Source organism: Protopterus annectens, chromosome 2.part2, assembly GCF_019279795.1.
Source record: "Protopterus annectens isolate FY-2018-M chromosome 2.part2, PAN1.0, whole genome shotgun sequence".
Lineage (NCBI taxonomy): Eukaryota > Metazoa > Chordata > Ceratodontiformes > Protopteridae > Protopterus > Protopterus annectens.
This window is the reverse complement of record NC_056730.1, coordinates 834,999,152-835,017,083: the sequence shown is the minus strand read 5'-3', so window position 1 is coordinate 835,017,083 and position 17,932 is coordinate 834,999,152.

The window sequence follows — 17,932 nt, the reverse complement described above, 5'->3', positions numbered from 1 at the left end:
CTCACTTCTTTTTCTAACATGAGTTCAAAATTTTTTAATTGGGGATGTAACGGGGGGTTATATATAGATCTACGTACTAATTCCTTATGATGATAATTTGGGTTGTTCATTGTATTTTTAGAAAATATCATTTCTAAATTAATTTTTCTTAAAAACATTTTTATGTCCAAGATAGTCCTAGTTAGGTCACCCTTAACATAAGGAATGTATTTAAGTCCCTTACTTAGGAGACTAAAATGTTCTTTAGTCAAAGAAATGTTACTAAAATTGTATATCGAAAACCCATCATAGGTATTTCTAAATCCCTCTACCAATATATCTAGTTGAGGGGTGGATTGTCTAGGGACAGGGGTATATATATCTAATATCTCCCCCTCCCTCTTCTCCCCCCCTCACTTGAAAATTTCCCCTCCCATTGACTTCCTTATAGGTAGCATTCTCTTCCCTGACTAATGGTGGGAACTCTAGGTCATACTCAGTATCATTCCATGTATCAAATCTTGTTGTACCATAATTATTATTATTCACCCTTTTGTTCAGTCCATAATCAACCCTATTAGTAAAAGGTGGTTTGGGATAACTCCTGTTGCTTTCATATTCTTGTATATCTCTCTTTAATTTATTTACCTTCCTGTCAATCAAACCATTGCATTTTGTATCTATGTCATTTCTTATTTTATAATATTTTTCTTTTTCTTCCTTTATACTAAAGATTAAATCATCCTTAATATATTTATCCAATTCATCAATTTCTATCTGTAACAATTCCTGATTTCTATTGTTCTCTTTAATAATCAATTTCAATACATCTAGTCCACAATTGTTAAAAACTTCCAATAATTGTTTATGGAAGTCCGAGCCCACTTGCACATTGTTAGGATATTTGTATACTCTGAGTCCCTTAGGGACAATATTCTTATTAATACACTCCAAAAGATATGCATTCTCTATACATAAACTTCTATATTTCAACATCAATTTAGACATTTTATCTATTTTTATAGAAAAAGAATCAGTATTTGGAGGTCCCTGAGGGGCTCCATTGTCCATATTAAAACAGTAATTTACTTTAAGCCATTCAGTAGTTTCTTTGTATTGTTTATCAAGCACAGTACCTGATTTAACCAAGTTCAAGTTCAGTCGTTGAGAAAGAGAAACAACGTGGGCACCATCCATCAAATCAGCACCCAACATTTCCCCAGCATTATCGTTTAAAATCCTTGGTGTGTCTTCTGGATTAAAAGTTCCACCATTCGGTTCATTTGGGTCGCCGGCTTCAACATGACTGCCAATAAGCTCCCTTTTTCTTTTATGCTTATGCATAACGCACCTTTCGGTTCCACTTCCATTACCTTCCAAAACATTTGAATTAGACCCCACCAAGGTATGACACAACGGCGTGAGCAAGTCTATGAGTTCAGTTAACTGGCCAATGAGTTTACGCGATAAGCCCAGTTCGTCCTGCCCCTTGTCATTCATCGGGGAAACTCTCTCAGTAATCTCTCCACCAAAAAAGAAACTGGTAAACAAACAAGTGGAAGCACTCAAAATCCACAAATAACCACAAAAGAAATGCTGTGATTACTGAGACTGCAGGCATGAACTGGATAAAAACTTCGCTTTATTCCACACGTAAATAAACAGCACATGAACGCCTTCAATACAAACTATGCGTTTTCGTCCACACAAGTCAGACTTCATCAGATAAATTGATTAATTGTCTTAATTATATTTATACAACTGTTTAACATAGCAAACCAATGAATTCTCTTAATTTCATTTTGAATACACAAATCATTTTCTAAATGGGCTCATGAATATTAATCACTCCAAATATATTCTATTCTTATTTCAACAAAATTCAACTAAGTAAAATAATTTAAAATTATTATTTAAAACCTTATTATTAATTAAATATTACCTAAATAATTTAAAAACATCCATCCTAAACATTAATAAAATATGAAATATGAGAACCAATCTTTTAAAACATAAAGTGCTTACAAATGCAATGTTAAAATGATTTCTTTCTTCACTAATACAAAATGTGGGGAAACAGCTCCCTCTATTGTCTTAAAAAAATATTACACTAATATTTTTTCTCTACATTTTTGTAGCCCTTATCTTTAATAGTGGCAGTATGGAAAGATTGTTGTAGAAGTAGGGAGCTGTTTCCCCACATTTTGTATTAGTGAAGAAAGAAATCATTTTAACATTGCATTTGTAAGCACTTTATGTTTTAAAAGATTGGTTCTCATATTTCATATTTTATTAATGTTTAGGATGGATGTTTTTAAATTATTTAGGTAATATTTAATTAATAATAAGGTTTTAAATAATAATTTTAAATTATTTTACTTAGTTGAATTTTGTTGAAATAAGAATAGAATATATTTGGAGTGATTAATATTCATGAGCCCATTTAGAAAATGATTTGTGTATTCAAAATGAAATTAAGAGAATTCATTGGTTTGCTATGTTAAACAGTTGTATAAATATAATTAAGACAATTAATCAATTTATTTGATGAAGTCTGACTTGTGTGGACGAAAACGCATAGTTTGTATTGAAGGCGTTCATGTGCTGTTTATTTACGTGTGGAATAAAGCGAAGTTTTTATCCAGTTCATGCCTGCAGTCTCAGTAATCACAGCATTTCTTATAATATTGTCTTGTACTCTTCTGTTTATTATAAAGCCAGCTTGATCTTCATTTATTAATCCTGAAATTATATGATTTAGCCTTTTTGCTAATATAGACATGAAAATGTTGTAGTCTACATTCAAAAGTGAGATAGAGTGATAAGAAGCACATGATTCAGAGTCTTTATCTGATTTTAAAACTAATATAATTATAGAGTATCTCCAAGACAGAGGAATATTAGCAGAGCTTCTGACTTGTTCAAAAACATTCAATAAGGTTTTTAAAATATTGTCAGGTAGCAGTTTATACAATTCTGGGATGCTACCATTGAATCCTAGAGCATTGTTGGTTTTGAGAATTTTAATTTAGTCTTTCAATTATTTAAAAAGACTTATCAATTTTACTTTTTTGTTCATTAGTTAATTTATGATGTATATTTTCCTTCAAAAAACTATCAATTAGTTCATTATTATCTAAGTTTGTCACTGCTTTATTAATTTTTTCATAGTATTTGCTAAAACATTGTAATATGTCATTTAGAGTTGTTATTCTGATGTTTTCCCCTCTTTATATACAATCTCTTTAATGTGATTTATTTTCTTCATATTTTTGATCTAATGGCTATTCTATGTAGATTATGTAGATTCATTGGGTTTACTGAATAAGACTGTAGTTTATTTTTTTTCCATATTGATTGAGAAGAGATCTTGTGTTGAAGTATTTCCTGATATTCCTGATTCAGCTTTTTTAACTCTACATTTGCTGCTTTCTCATTGGGCTTTAAGTTTAAATTTAATATATCTATATTAGATTGCAGAACAATCAAGTCATTGTCCCATTCTTTCCTTTTACATATATACCAGTGTTTAACTTTACCAAATAATTATGCTTTTAGCATGTCCCATAATACAGCATCTGTCAATTCCCCATTGTTATTAAATTCCATGAATTGATTAATTTCTCTAAAAAAATCATTAAAACCTTTTATTTTAATTATGTATGCAGGTAAACTTTGACAATGAATTAAGATATTTGAGGTAAAGGTTAGAGTGACTGTAATGGCATTATGGTCAGACAAAGGAAGTGAGACTACTAATACATCTTCTGTTTTTGAATAACATGCATTTGATACAAAAATTTATCAATATTGGTTTGTGTTCCATATCTGAAGGAATAGTGTGTGTACTTTAAAGAGCTTTGTAGTTTTAAATCTAACATATTCCTTATATTCATTAAACCTGTATAGTGATTTAAATGTTTTGCTGTAGAAGATAATCTGACTCTTTTCTCACTAGTGGGGTCTTTACTTGATAAAATATAATTAAAGTCTCAGACTATCACCACATTTCCTTTTGAATGTAATGTCATAATATCTAGATACTTCTTGGATGTTTTAGATCCTATTTCAGGGATCCAATAAGTATTTTTTGAGTGTTAATACTTTTTATCTATTTCTATTCCTATCAATCCCAGCATACCATTCTTATCAGAATAAATGTCAACGATTTTAGGTAAACCTAGTGTTTTCTTCCAAAGGATTAGAATACCTCTTCTTTTCAAACTAAAATGAGAACTTACTAGAATTAAATAGTCCTTTATTTGCAACCTGCCTAACTCTTCAGTCAAAAGATATGTTTCTTGCAAGAAGGCAATATCTATATGTTATGTTAAATACTTATTTAAACAGTTTCTATTTAAAGGGTTATTCAACCCATTAACATTTAGTGAAAGACATTTATATCTTGGCATCTTTGAGAACAAATGGTTTAAAAATTAATGAAGAATGGTTTTGTACAATGAATACAGATCTAACACATGTACAACTTGTTATGGACAAACATTCTAAAACTAGTATTAAAAATCTAAGTTAAAAACTTTTTTATCCTCTAATAGGGATAAAAATATCCTGGTTTCATGAAAATCTCATACAAACTATATGTTAACAACCCCATAGCTCTACCTAATCATAAATCTTTGCTACTGCTTATGTAGATATAATAAAACAACATGAATAAAATAGAATACACTCTAACTATACAAGCTGTACATCTAACAGACATAACTGAGAACTAAACAATTAACTTAATCTTATAAAATCACATTTGAGATGGGAAGCCACTTTACTTATAACAGTTATCTTATTTTTTGTAAGTGTGTTCGTATTACTTACTTACTAATGTGTTATTCATTACTTTCTTAAAACATGATTCCCCTAATTCTAGGACTTTTAAATATCTTATCTACAAAATAACTAATAACTATATACATGGTATACTACAACTGTTATTTAGGGTATGTGGGATAACCTTTTACTTAAGCAATCCTGTGTATTGTGTATAAAAGCTTGCTGTTCATGTCAGTGTTATCAAGCATACCAATATAAGGTATCTGAAATAAGTATTATCTTTATTGCTGACAATGTTAGCTTAGTTTACCAGAATTAAACTCTTGGTGAGATAAACTTAATTTAGTTACCTGTGCTTACATTTCATCAATTATAGGCAACCGTATCACATATAAATGTTGTCAATAGGCTAAAATGTTATTTATTTTTATACAAGCTATACTACCACGGAATTTCAGGTTTATGTGTGCACTCTCCCTTCAGCTCCACACTGTCATAGAGAACTGTAGATTTCTCTCCACAGAGCTATGTGGCCATATACATGTATGTATCTGAACCTCACCTTCTCCATATAGTTACAATCAAATGTGAGTATGGAAACATAAACATGCACACCCATGTCTAGTAGTCATCATGGCATAATATAAGATAGGCTTCTGAGGTGTCTATTATAAAGCTGGAATGTTGTTTACTTTTTATGTTATTTTCATTAAATGTACTAACAGCTTACAATTTAACATCTTATAAAAAAGAAGCCATGCAGCAGTTTATTTTTTACAGCTATTTTAAAACTCACTAAAGTTGCTGTTTAAAATGAGGGTGGGGAAGCTGTATGTATTGAAAAATAAATAAAACTTTCTGTAACTTAAAAATTTATGCTGACCTTATTAATGAAAATTTCACATAATCCCTTTAGAGTAGCATTATATGGTTTATAAAGGTTGCTTTTGAGTAACCCACCTTCAGAGATCTTTTCTCTTGTGTATCATGTTTCTTCTTCCAGTCTTGCAGTCATAGCTCTCAACTACTTATATCAAAAAATCTGCACAAAGCCATAAATAATGGGGGAACAAAGGCCCAAAAATAGGGACACTTTTTAAATACTGCTCTTACAAGCTTCGAAAGTTGATAGAATAACAGATTTTGCATTATGTTTTTATTCCAGATTTCTTTAGATTTTACAGCAAGAGAATACATGCTTTCCTTTTCAAGACAAGTAAAGATGAAAAGTCATTGTTAAATCTGATAAAGTTATCACCTATTTTGATGGGTGATGCAGACCAGGCAGTTTTTGAAATTACATCTTTGTCCTGACTGGAAATGAATTTCACTATTATGGATCTTGGATTTGAAGTTTTCTTGTTTGAATTTGTTGTTTATATGGGTCTGTGTGCCCTCTCTATACCATATGATAGGGCTTCAGGGAGGATTTAAGTTTTTGGAATAAAAGTAGTTAAAAAGTTTACCATATTTTCTCCCTCTTACTTCTCAGATACTCCATATGTCCTGATATTGTTCCTTCTTGTCCTATTTTCAAGATCATCTATCTTCTCCAGAAACTTGTTTTGTTTTAAAATAAATTCAGTGTTACTTTCTCCTTCAGTTAGTCTAACATCTAAATCAGTGAGTGAGTCTTCCATGGCAGATATCTGAAATTTTTGCTGTTTAGCTACTTCATTTATTAATTCTATCTTCTTTTTATAGTCTTCTTTATTGTGTCTACATTAGAGCTTAGTTTAACCAATTTTAATGATAAGTCCTGAATAATGTTGATAGATTTTAGCTCCTTCTTCACAGTGAATTTTTGAAGTGTTGCTTAGAGTGACTCATTTTCATTTGATATTTTAAGCTGAAGTTTTGACAGGAAAATTTTAAAAAGAGTGGATTTTTTCAGCAGGCAGTCCCAAATACTTTCCAATTCTTTATTTCACTGTTTAGGAAGTTTTTTTAGTGAAATTAAAAATTAAATCCTGTCAAAAATGAATAGGAGAATTAGAGCAAAATGTTTGTGCTTGCCATCTTGGCCATGCACCCTCTCTTAGCTGTTTTCTTGTTATTAGCTATCATGCTCTGTAAAATAAAGTGTTTGTTACAGAGACCAAGAAGGGGAAGGAGAGTAGAAACAAGAATAAGACATAAGCAGGGTAAGGGGGGTTACTTAGTCTACCTAATGGTGATGGAATGATTTTGCAAATGCCTTCTTGCAGCACAATTCAAATGATGTATTCATGAAATGTAACTTGGGATAAATACAGACTTTGGAGTTAAACATATGATAGAAATATAAAATGACATGAAGGAATAATTTGACATACAGCTGTAATTGAACCCTTGACACTAAGCAAAAATATCAGTCTTCAAACAGGTGAATAATCTCAACGCACCAAATTGGAACTTATAGTTCATTATAGCCAGCAGCCGAAGAACTGTTAAGAGTAACTGTTTCAAATTAGTGCCATTACTCTGTATTCCTATAGTGCAATGGATTGAAGCACATTTGCATGAAGGTAATTAGACTAGTGTGGGGGATGGCAAAAACTCACCAGCATACATCTCAATCCCTAGATGAGAGAATTAGGGACAAAGGACCTTAAAATCAAGGACAATCAGAGATACCTAATTAGCATAAGATATGCATATTCAAATACACAGATAATGCACACCCACACATGTTCAATTATACAAAGATAGGACATCATTTTAGAGCAGTTTTTTTATTAAAAAGAAAGTTGTATATAAACACATCCACAGATATGATCTTAATAGTAAGGGAGTATTCATATTTTCAAGCAACTGTAGAAAAAATAAGTAATACATTCTCATCCCTCAATCCCCATGAATTCTAGTTTTATAAACATAGGTGCTTAAACATTTGCAAAATACAAATATGTAGCTGATATGGAATGCTACAATATGCCAGTTTATATTAAGACTATTGACTTTACAAACTATTAATTACAAGTCTACCAATGTCATTTTCTAATGGCTAAGTCAAACTAAAACAGTTATTCAACTTCATCATCTTAGCAGGCTGAGGAATGTGAAAGAAAATGTTCAAAAGATGGTGTCATAACCTGAAGTACGAAATTTCATAATCTTTGTTCATTAAACATAAATCAAATGAAGATATTTTAAATAACACTGTAAGAGGTGCAAACATACTGCTGATGTTTAAAACAACTTTCATCATCTTTGTTTATTAATCAAAACAGAAAAGAGAGATATTAAATTAAAGTATTCCAAGTAACAAGAAATGCAAACGTACTGCTTATGTCTAGAAAGTCAAGAAGATGGACTATGTGGGGAGAATTCAGTTACCACCTCTTGAACAACTTCTCTCATAGACAAGATAAGTCAGGAATCCAAAAGGATTCCGTTTAAGACCTTAGGAGAAGGAAGCTGTGGCTAAAGGTTGTCAGGGTTTAGCAGTTTAGGATTTGCTAATCAAGTTAAAAAAGCCTTTTATAGAATGTGTATGGATTTGTCTGACATAGACAGGTCAGAAAAGCAACAGTTTCGGCAATCATTAAAGCAGAGGCATGTGTAAATAGTCCCATGTGGATATGTCTACATGAGGGAGATTTAAACAGTAAATAAGTACATCACAGCATACTCCTCTAGTATTACTGCTTTTGGTTCAACATTTTCCTCATGATCCTCACAATTTATCCTAAAAATGGTAATTTTAAAAGAAAAACTGCTAATTAAACAAAATGACAGTCATTAATGTTTTAGATGTCTTTTACATCAGAAAAATGGATGTAAAAATCACATGTTCTTATTCTGTCACTATTGGAAGTCAATAGTGGTAATATTTTAAATGTTATCCATGATTTGTGACATTGCCCATCCTTATTTTAGGATTTCTAAATAAAGTTAAGAGATTCAATGTGACTTGTACATCGACTGCAACATAACTGGGAAATTCAAATTGCTGAGCTAATTTTTCAATTGGAAATTCAAATAAGTAATGGGCAGACTGAATACTTTGTATACAAAAATGGTAATTTGTAAGTATTTTTATTAAGTAAGCAGTATGGCTAGCTACTGGGATAGGCCGCAATGGTGCAGCGGTTAGCATTGTTGCCTCACAGCAAGAGGTTTTCTGGTTCGATTCTTGGCTGGACCGCCTTCCGTGTGGAGTCTGCATGTCCTCCCTGTGGTCGAGTGATGTTTAAAGACATGCGGGTAGGTGCGTGCATGAATGAGTGTGCCTTCTTTGAAGGTTGGTTGTCAAGCTGGCACCTCGGCATCGTAAAAATCCACTGCCAATCATTAGCAGACCAGAGTTCTGCTGTGGTGACCCATAACCAGGAAAAGCCAAAAGACATTAGTTATGGCTAGCTACTGGGATGGAGCCCAAGTTGCTTCCCTGTTAAAAACTGCATGTGAGGGAAGTTTAAAATAAAATCCAATTCAGTCCACTCCACAGAGTCCTCAAACCTCTCTACCCCTCTTTAAGAGGAATCTGGATGACTGGATGAGGAGCAGAAAATACACCCCTGGGATCCCACCTGTGTACCAGCTGGACAGGGGAAACAGGTGCTGAATTTGTGGGAACATGGGCAAAATTCTTGGCTAGGTTTATAAGGGCCTCCAGGACAATAGCCTAGCATCCTATGAACCTATGCACTGCAGAACACAAACCTCAGACCTCCTGTGAATAATTCCTCAAGAGCTTCTTGTCTAAGCTGCAAAACATGCTTCCTTCAGTGAACATCAGTGGCAATTTTAGTTCCAAAAGATGCCTTTCATTCTCTTCTTCATGGCCAGCACTGTGTACATGGCTCCACTCACCTCCCTTCTCAAATTTTGGCACAGCAGCAGTTTTCCTTGATCTTTGTTCATCTTGCTGTCTTGTTGAGTATATAGTCCTTTCCTGCTATAGTGTCTAAAGATGAAGTAACAATGGTCCATACTACCCTACTTAATGTGTGGCTAACAGACCTAACTGAAGACAGAAACATCTCAGATTTGCTTCTGTTCTGCATGTTAAGCAGAGAATGAAAGGAAGATTGGTCAGCACAGCATGTAGTAAAGTGACACTCTGATCGACTGAGACATCTACAGTCAGAATAGAGGTTGTTTTACTGTAAATCTCAGGTGTACATGTACCCAAATCTGGCAATTAGGATTTAAGTTGATTTATGATTAAAAATGTGTGCTGCCAGGCAATTCAGAATGATTGAGAGCTGTGCATGAAAGTTTTTGCCATAGAACATGAAACACTATTCACTGTCAGCATTAGTATGCTATACCAATCTCTTCACAAATGCTGGGCCATTTCTCTCCATGAATGTTATGCGTGATTCTATTTTTTGACCAGATTAAATGTGTGAAAAAGGGGTTGATAGGACAATGATAAAAATGGGGGCAAGTAGAGGGTAAGACTCAAGGGAAAGAATATGGAAATTTGCAGGATGGTGGTGGGAGAGCACCATAGCTATCCACTTTTTTGCAACATAAATGTGGAATTGTACACAGAATTGTATGACCTTGGACAATCACCATAAAAGGGGTGGGCTACAATAACTGAATAATGTTGTATAGCCAATTGGACCAAATCACTTCATTTACACCTTGTGCCACAAAGATAGCTAGCTAACAGTACTGTCCAGAGTGTTGATGAAAGAGCACTGGTGCATTCCAATTAAATTTATTTTTTTCATTTAGGAAGTAGATTCTTGTTTATTACTAGGAACTTCTGCCAGTCAATAGTGTGCAATGCCAAATGGCATGCAATGAGTGAATTAAAAAATAAAATAAAAAAGGAAACATTATGAAACAAGTAGTTAATATGTACATTTGTAATGTTTAGTCAACTTTGTTGCCTTGCAAAATTAACATATGCCCCTTAAACAGTATTACACTCACATACAAACAGCACCCTCTGTGGATGTGAGCTATTAAACCATGACATTAACAACACAAACGTGAGATTATTATCACTATTTGCCACATACACAGACATATACTAGGAAGAAAAAAAGTTGACATATATTCAAGATGTGACATTGTATCAATTCACATTAAAGGTGCAACAGAACCAAGTTCACAAGGTTGTCCTTTGTAGTTTGCCAGTAGATGTGTGGATGAATGGGATATTGACAACAGTTAAGTTAATATGTCCTTATACAATATAAAACAAATATTTGCAACATTGCAGCTGTTTTCTTTTCTTCATTTTGTGAGCCTGATTGTCTTGTTTCAATAAGTAATGTACTTCCTTATAATTGCACACAATATTTTCTCAGAGTCAAAAAGTGGGGTCAAAAGCAATTCATAGAAATGCTAGGAATTTTGCTTTCCGAAGTCAGTCAATGTAATCCCAGACTTTCTTGTAAGTCTCCCTGACACACCCTCAGTAAGTGTACATCAAAGAGGATAGATTACAAAACACTGATAGTTTTTGCAGTCAGACTAATCATTCACACTTAGAAGCCCTTAGCGGGTATCACTTCTCAGTGATTGTTCTTGCTGTACAAGCAATCACGTAGGTCCTTACACCATATTTACCTGCCCTGCACTTAGTGCAGATTGTAAAGTTCATGAATGCTAATTAATTTACACCTCATTTAAATATTCACAGAGTTAAGAGGGCTGAATCTGCACTTTATGAAGGTAATCATGTAGATAAGGAACTTGTATCATAGTAGGGAAGACTGTCAAAACCTATTTGTAGTTTAACAACTGACTAGCTGCAAAGCTGTGTTCATAGGTAGGTACTAGGCTATTGGCCCAAGGGCCTATGTAAGCCTAGCCAGCAAGATTCCCTGGCTTACGCCACCCAAGAAAGTTATTTACTTGTGCCACTGTCAAGCAGAGACACAGAAGTGATCCCCGGGGTGTATTTCCTATTTCCCATCCACTCATCAAGATTTTTCTTGAAGAGTGATAATGAAGAACTTTGCTTGACATAGATGGGTAGCCTGTTCCAGAGTATGGAAGTCTCTGGGACAGGAAGCTATCCCTCCAGCATGTCTTGTTTATTGTGGTGACAAGGTTTAGGTCCCTAGAGCATGTAGCACGGAGGGATCTGGATTTCTTTAGGTGTAGCATGTCCAACAGTTCTGGGTTTGACATGGCTTTATATGTTAGGCAGAGATCACCTCAGAGTAGGCGATATGCTACAGAGTAAAGCTGGTGTTTTTTGAGGTGGTCATTGTAGGGCATTTGTTTGGGGCCAGTAATCCTCTTTGTGAGGTACTTCTGTGGCCTTTCCAGCTGCTGCAGATGTCTTGTGAGGTACATTCCAAAAGGGGCGTTGTACTCTATAATGGGTCTAATGAGTGTTGAGTAGAGGGGAACAATGACCTTTTTTTTCCTGGATGAGAACCCTTTTATGATGAGGTGTGCCATGTAGAAGGACTTCCTGACTACTGTGGTGATGTGGCTATCAAAGGAGAGACTACAGTCCACCTGGGTCCCAAGGTCTCTTATCACACATTCAGTGTTAAGTAGACTGCTGTCTATGTGGTAGTTCATGGGTACAGAGTTTTTACCAAAGGGGATGACACTGCACTTTTTGGCATTGCGTTTGAGGACATGGCTCTGACACCAGGCATCTGTCTCAGCGAGGCCCTTCTGTAGGATGTCCACATCATTTGGGGACTTGACTATGGCTCCTAGTTTACAGTCATCTGCGAACTTCATTAGCTAGAGTACTTGTGTGTTAGCATGTACTTCAGAGAAGTAGATACCAAACAGGAGAGGTCCCAGGATGGAACCCCGTGGTACTCCACTTGTCACTGCTTTGAGGTCAGATTTGGAGTCTGCAACTTTTACAGTGTGGGTTCTGTCAGTGAGCCAGTTGGCAACCCATCTTATGATGTAGGGATTTATACCTAGTTTAGTGAGTTTAGCTATAATTCCAGAACGGGGGATGGTGTTGCTGTTGTTTTACAAAATGCTTTGTTTTAACCTCACTCATGGATTGCATTTCACAATATACCCATTGGTTTGCTGTCTGCATTGTTTGTCCCTTGTTGTTGGCATGGGCATGTATATCTGTTATTTGTTTCCATTAAAAATGTTTGTAAACAATGTTGCCTGATATTATGGAAACGTTTTCCCTGTGAATCTTACCAGTTATTGCAGAAGAGTGTTGTATCACTTATTAGCTCAGGGGTTTTACATTTGTAGCCCCAAAAGTGTGTTAAGTCTGTGATATTTACTTGTCTGCCCTCCACACACCTGGATATCCAATTAAATTTGTACCCATTTTTACCTGAAAAGTGTAAATTATTTTTGTTAATGCTGCAATGTACAGAGTTACACAGCTGTTGTTACCCTTAAATACTTTTAACATCATTGTTCATTTCCTTTATTTATTTAGTTATTTATTTGGTGGGGGTACTGAGTATTGTACACAAATGCTTGGATATCACCATACCCAACAGAACCAAGACACTCTCCTCCAAAAAAAGGAAGCCAATCAGGTGGTCCCCTGCCATAAACAAATTCTACAGCATAAGGAGAAAACTGATGCAGAATAAGGTGAAGTCCCAAGACTGGAAAAACTACCCTTATCAGCCTCAACAAAAAGTTGAGATCCCTCATCAAATCCTCTAAAGCTAGCTATGAAAACAGAATTGCAGCAGACAGTAAAGACACCTACAAGGCCTTCTATAGTTATGTAAAGAATCTCCATGGCAATACCCAGATTTGCTCTGAGCTACTGCACAATGGTACCTGCTATACTGAGCCAACAGATATTGCCAATATACTGGTCAACAGATTCAGTGCCAACTTTACCCCTCCAAAGGAACAATCACAATACCAGTAGATTGCCAGGCAACCAGTATTACTGCTGAACAGGTTAAAACAGCACTGTCCAAAGCCAAGAAAACAGCTTCTATGGGACCTGATAATATCCCTGGCTGTGTTCTACATGAACTACAGAGTGAATTGGCACCTCACCCATGTGCCCTGTTCAATCACAGTCTCACCTCAGGCTTTTGTCCCTACCGAATGGTGCCCTGCTACAGTCATCCCTCTCCACAAAGGAATAGTAACTACAAACCCTGGGAACTATTGCCCCATTAGCCTGAGTCTGATATGCAAAGCTATGGAATGCATCATCATGGACCTAATAAACAAGGATATGGGGAATTTCCAAACTCTGGATCCCACACAGTTTGGTTTTCTGAAGGGTAGATCATGTCTGCTAAACTTGGTCGACTTCTTTGAGTCATTCACCAGAGCTGTGGATGAAGGCAAGGTGGTTCATTCAGCCTAAGAATCCAAAGAAAACTGAGACAAACCACCACAGCTGCGAAAATCTTCTATTTAATGTACAAAACACACAGAACGAGTAAGCGCTTTCACGATCACACTGACTGCTTCATCAGACTGAATGCATCAAACATAACTTCCTTATAAGCACATACTCAATTAATCGCAATTAATCAATTATGCAATTAGTAAAATTATCCTAAGTATATAAAAAGTTTTTAAAGTTGTATAAAAAATATAAATCAATTCTCCAATTCATTTATAACTAATAATATGTATATTTAACTTATATCACTCTTCTGCTAAATTTAATGTTTAAGTGTTCTAGCTTTCAAAAAAGGCTTAAGTGAAACTGTCTCATTGATCCCCAGTAATGTGTCAGCGTTTAGCTTAAGAATTAATTGAGTATGTGCTTATAAGGAAGTTGTTATGCTTGATGTATTCAGTCTGATGAAGCGGTCAGTGTGATTGTGAAAGTGCTTACTCGTTCTGTGTGTTTTGTACATTAAATAGAAGATCTTTGCAACTGTGGTGGTTTGGCTCAGTTTTCTTTGGATTCTTACTCTGTTTTAGCTGAGAACCATATCCTTTATCAGGTCTGGTTGTATTTCTATATATTTTTTTGCGGTTCATACAGCCTACCTTGATCTGGCCAAGGTCTTTGATACCATTCCCCACTCAGGAATCATAGAAAAACTCACTAAGATAGGCATTAACACCTATATCACTAGGTGGGTTGCAAACTGGCTCACAGGTAGAATCCACAGTGTGAAAGTAGCTGACTCCAAGTCAGACTGCTGACAAGTCACAAGTGGAGTCCCACAGGGTTTGGTCTTGGGACCTCTCCTGTTTGGTATCTACTTCTCTGAAGTCCAGGCCAACACAAAGGGACTCTGGCTGACAAGGTTCACATATAATTGCAAGTTTGGAGCTATTCTTAACTTCCCAACTGATGTTGACATCCTACAGAATGCCCTCAATGAGACCGACTGGTGTCAGAACCATGGCCTTAAGCTCAACACAAAAAAATGTGTCATTGTCCCCTTTGGGAAAAACCTGGTTCCCATGAATTACCACATTGATGGTAGTCCACTGAATGGAGAAGGTGTTATAAGAGATCTGGGAACACAGGTTGACAGCAACCTCTCTTTTGATCACCACATTGCCACTGTGGTCAGAAAGTCCTTCTATGTGGCACATCTCATTACTAAAGGTTTTGCATCCAGGAAGAAATAGGTCATTGTCTCCCTCTGCTCTTTCCTCATTAGGCCAATCATCGAGTCAATGCTCCATTTGGCATGTACCTCACTAGACACCTGCAACAACTGGAGAGGCTGAAAAAGTACCTCACAAAGAGGATCCTAGGCCTTAAATACTTGTCCTATATGGACAGATTCAAAAAACTCCAACTATTCTCTGTCTTATATTGCCTACTTAAAGGTGATCTCTGCTTGACTTACAAAGCCATGTCTGACCCAGCTCTGTTAGAAATGCTACATCTAAAGAAATCCCAATCCTTCTGCACCACATGCTCCAGAGACCTCAACCTCATTACCACAATCAACAGAACATGCTGGAGGGACAGGTTCATAACTCAGAGACTGCCCATGCTATGGAATAGACTTCCCATACATGTCAAGCAGAGCACCTCACTGACTCTCTTCAAGAGAAATCTTGATGAGTGGATGGGAAATAGAAAATTCACTCCAGGGATAACTCCAGTGGCTATACTCGACAGGCACTGGGAACTAAGGATGGGTGGCACAATGCCAGGGTAATCCTATGGCTAGGCTTGTAAAGGCCCCAGGGCCATTAGCCTAGTACACACCTATCAACCTACAGGCTACCTTACATTCAAAAAATATTTTCTGCATGACGGATGTATACATTCATACATATTTGTTTTGTTAACAAGAAGTTGTTGTTTGATTTAAATATATTTTTTTGGTAACTGCTCACCCTGTGCAAATGATGATGACCGTGCCCTGCCTTTTGCACATTTCTTCGTGAATTAGGGATGCATATATGTCTGATGAATGAGTGAATAGCTGGTGCTTCCTTCCACAGATGCTTGTTTTAATGTAAATATATTGCTGAAGAAATACTTTAATTTGTCATTCTTACTCAGTTGTGAATGACTGGTTATGGAATGAGTGGTTATGTAATTGTTGGCCCTCATTGTATTTCTGCTAGTATTCTTATTAATGCAGTCAAAGTAGATATTTAATTATTGCTTATTGCTATACTTGTGCAAATGATGCTACCATTGACTTGCTGTCTCGTTTATATACAGTAGTTAACTTATTTACTTATTTTAAATCCTTACCAAACCTTGCACTCTATTGTTTAAATATATTTTTAATTTTGATTACTAAATGATTTGTCTCGTTTTGATTAATGAATGTTTTGATCATTTTACTGTACACAGTAGAATGTAAATAGTGATTACTGTATTTTCTGTTCATTCAAAGTAATGTGTTATTCAAGGTTATGTTACTTCTAATGTTATTTTTTGGAGTCTTTCTTCCTGGGCCTGCATTGAAAATGGGTACCTGTGGCCCAGTCCGACTTTCCCAGTAACCAACTTCAATAAATAAATAATAAATAAAATGCTTTTTTGCACAGTATTGGGCAAAATCCATAACTGTATATTGCAGACATCAGTTGTAAGCTATTACTGACATTACTGTACACCTGAGACATGTGAGACAGCTTAGGGACATATAACTATTTGCATATGACAGTAATCATTTATATACCTCTTTTTTCATACAGATTCCTCACTTACCATTTTAATACTACAGCTACAAGCTGTGTTCTTGGGAGTTGTCTCTGTCTAATGCTAACAGAACACAGCCATTACATGGTTAAATAAAGGCTGGGGACTTTTGCAGTTATCAGTTTTAATATTTGTATGTGCTAAGGCTGTTACTCTTTAATGTAGGTTTCAGTGTGTGTGCTATCCTTTGTCTCTTAACCAGTGCCATGGTATATTTTGTGCATGCCTATGTCTGCCAGCACCCCCTGCAGCTGGTGGTTCTCCCTCATCTGTGTCTGTTGGAGTTGTTCACCCTGCCTGTGGTCCTGGAAGCTATGATCCTGCCATTTGTTGTCTTTTTTAAGCTGCTTCTTAAGAATAATATTGTGCAACTTGAAACAGACCATGAGTATTTAGGCAGAGGTGACTGAGTCATAGTGCAGGGCATCTTCTGATGTGACATGTTCTATGATATTCCCAGTTTGGGCATGGGTGGCATTGTATCCTTGCACAGTGGAGTTGCATGTGTTTCTCATGGATGTCATCAGCCAAGGTTCCTATGCATAACCTGAATCCCCCCACATAGATGTCCTTGTGGAAAGTCAGCCCTGACAAACTGCCTGGGTTACCTGCACAGACATTGTAGATGATCCCTTGGGCATTGTAGACAACCTGACAGTTTACAGAGTGGTATCTTTCCTTGTTAAGGTACATCCTTTCCTGTTCACTGAGTGGGGCTTTTATTTCTATGTGTGTGTAATCCATTGCCCCAAAAAATTCTATGGAAGTGTGCTATTGAATAAAATGCCTGCATGGTTCTTACTCTCTCTTTTGGGGTGTGTAGGAAACAGATATGATCCCTTGCATGTTGTAGAATTACATTTAGTAACTGATGTAATATTCTGGATGTTGAGGCCTGTGGTACCACAAAGATATCCACTGTGGGTCTCTGGAAAGTACATGTAGCTAGTTTACATAATGCTGTTTCCAGTGGGATGGGCTCTCCATGATTTCCACAGGGCCTCAGGAGAGACTGGCAGAGGTTGCATATTTCCTTTAGTTTTTCCCTGTCCACCTGGTATCACCTTACAATTTCTGTGTCATATAGTCCATAATAAGTCAGATGGGATCTAAACATCTTTCTCCTCCTTGGCTGATGTCTGACTGCAGCAG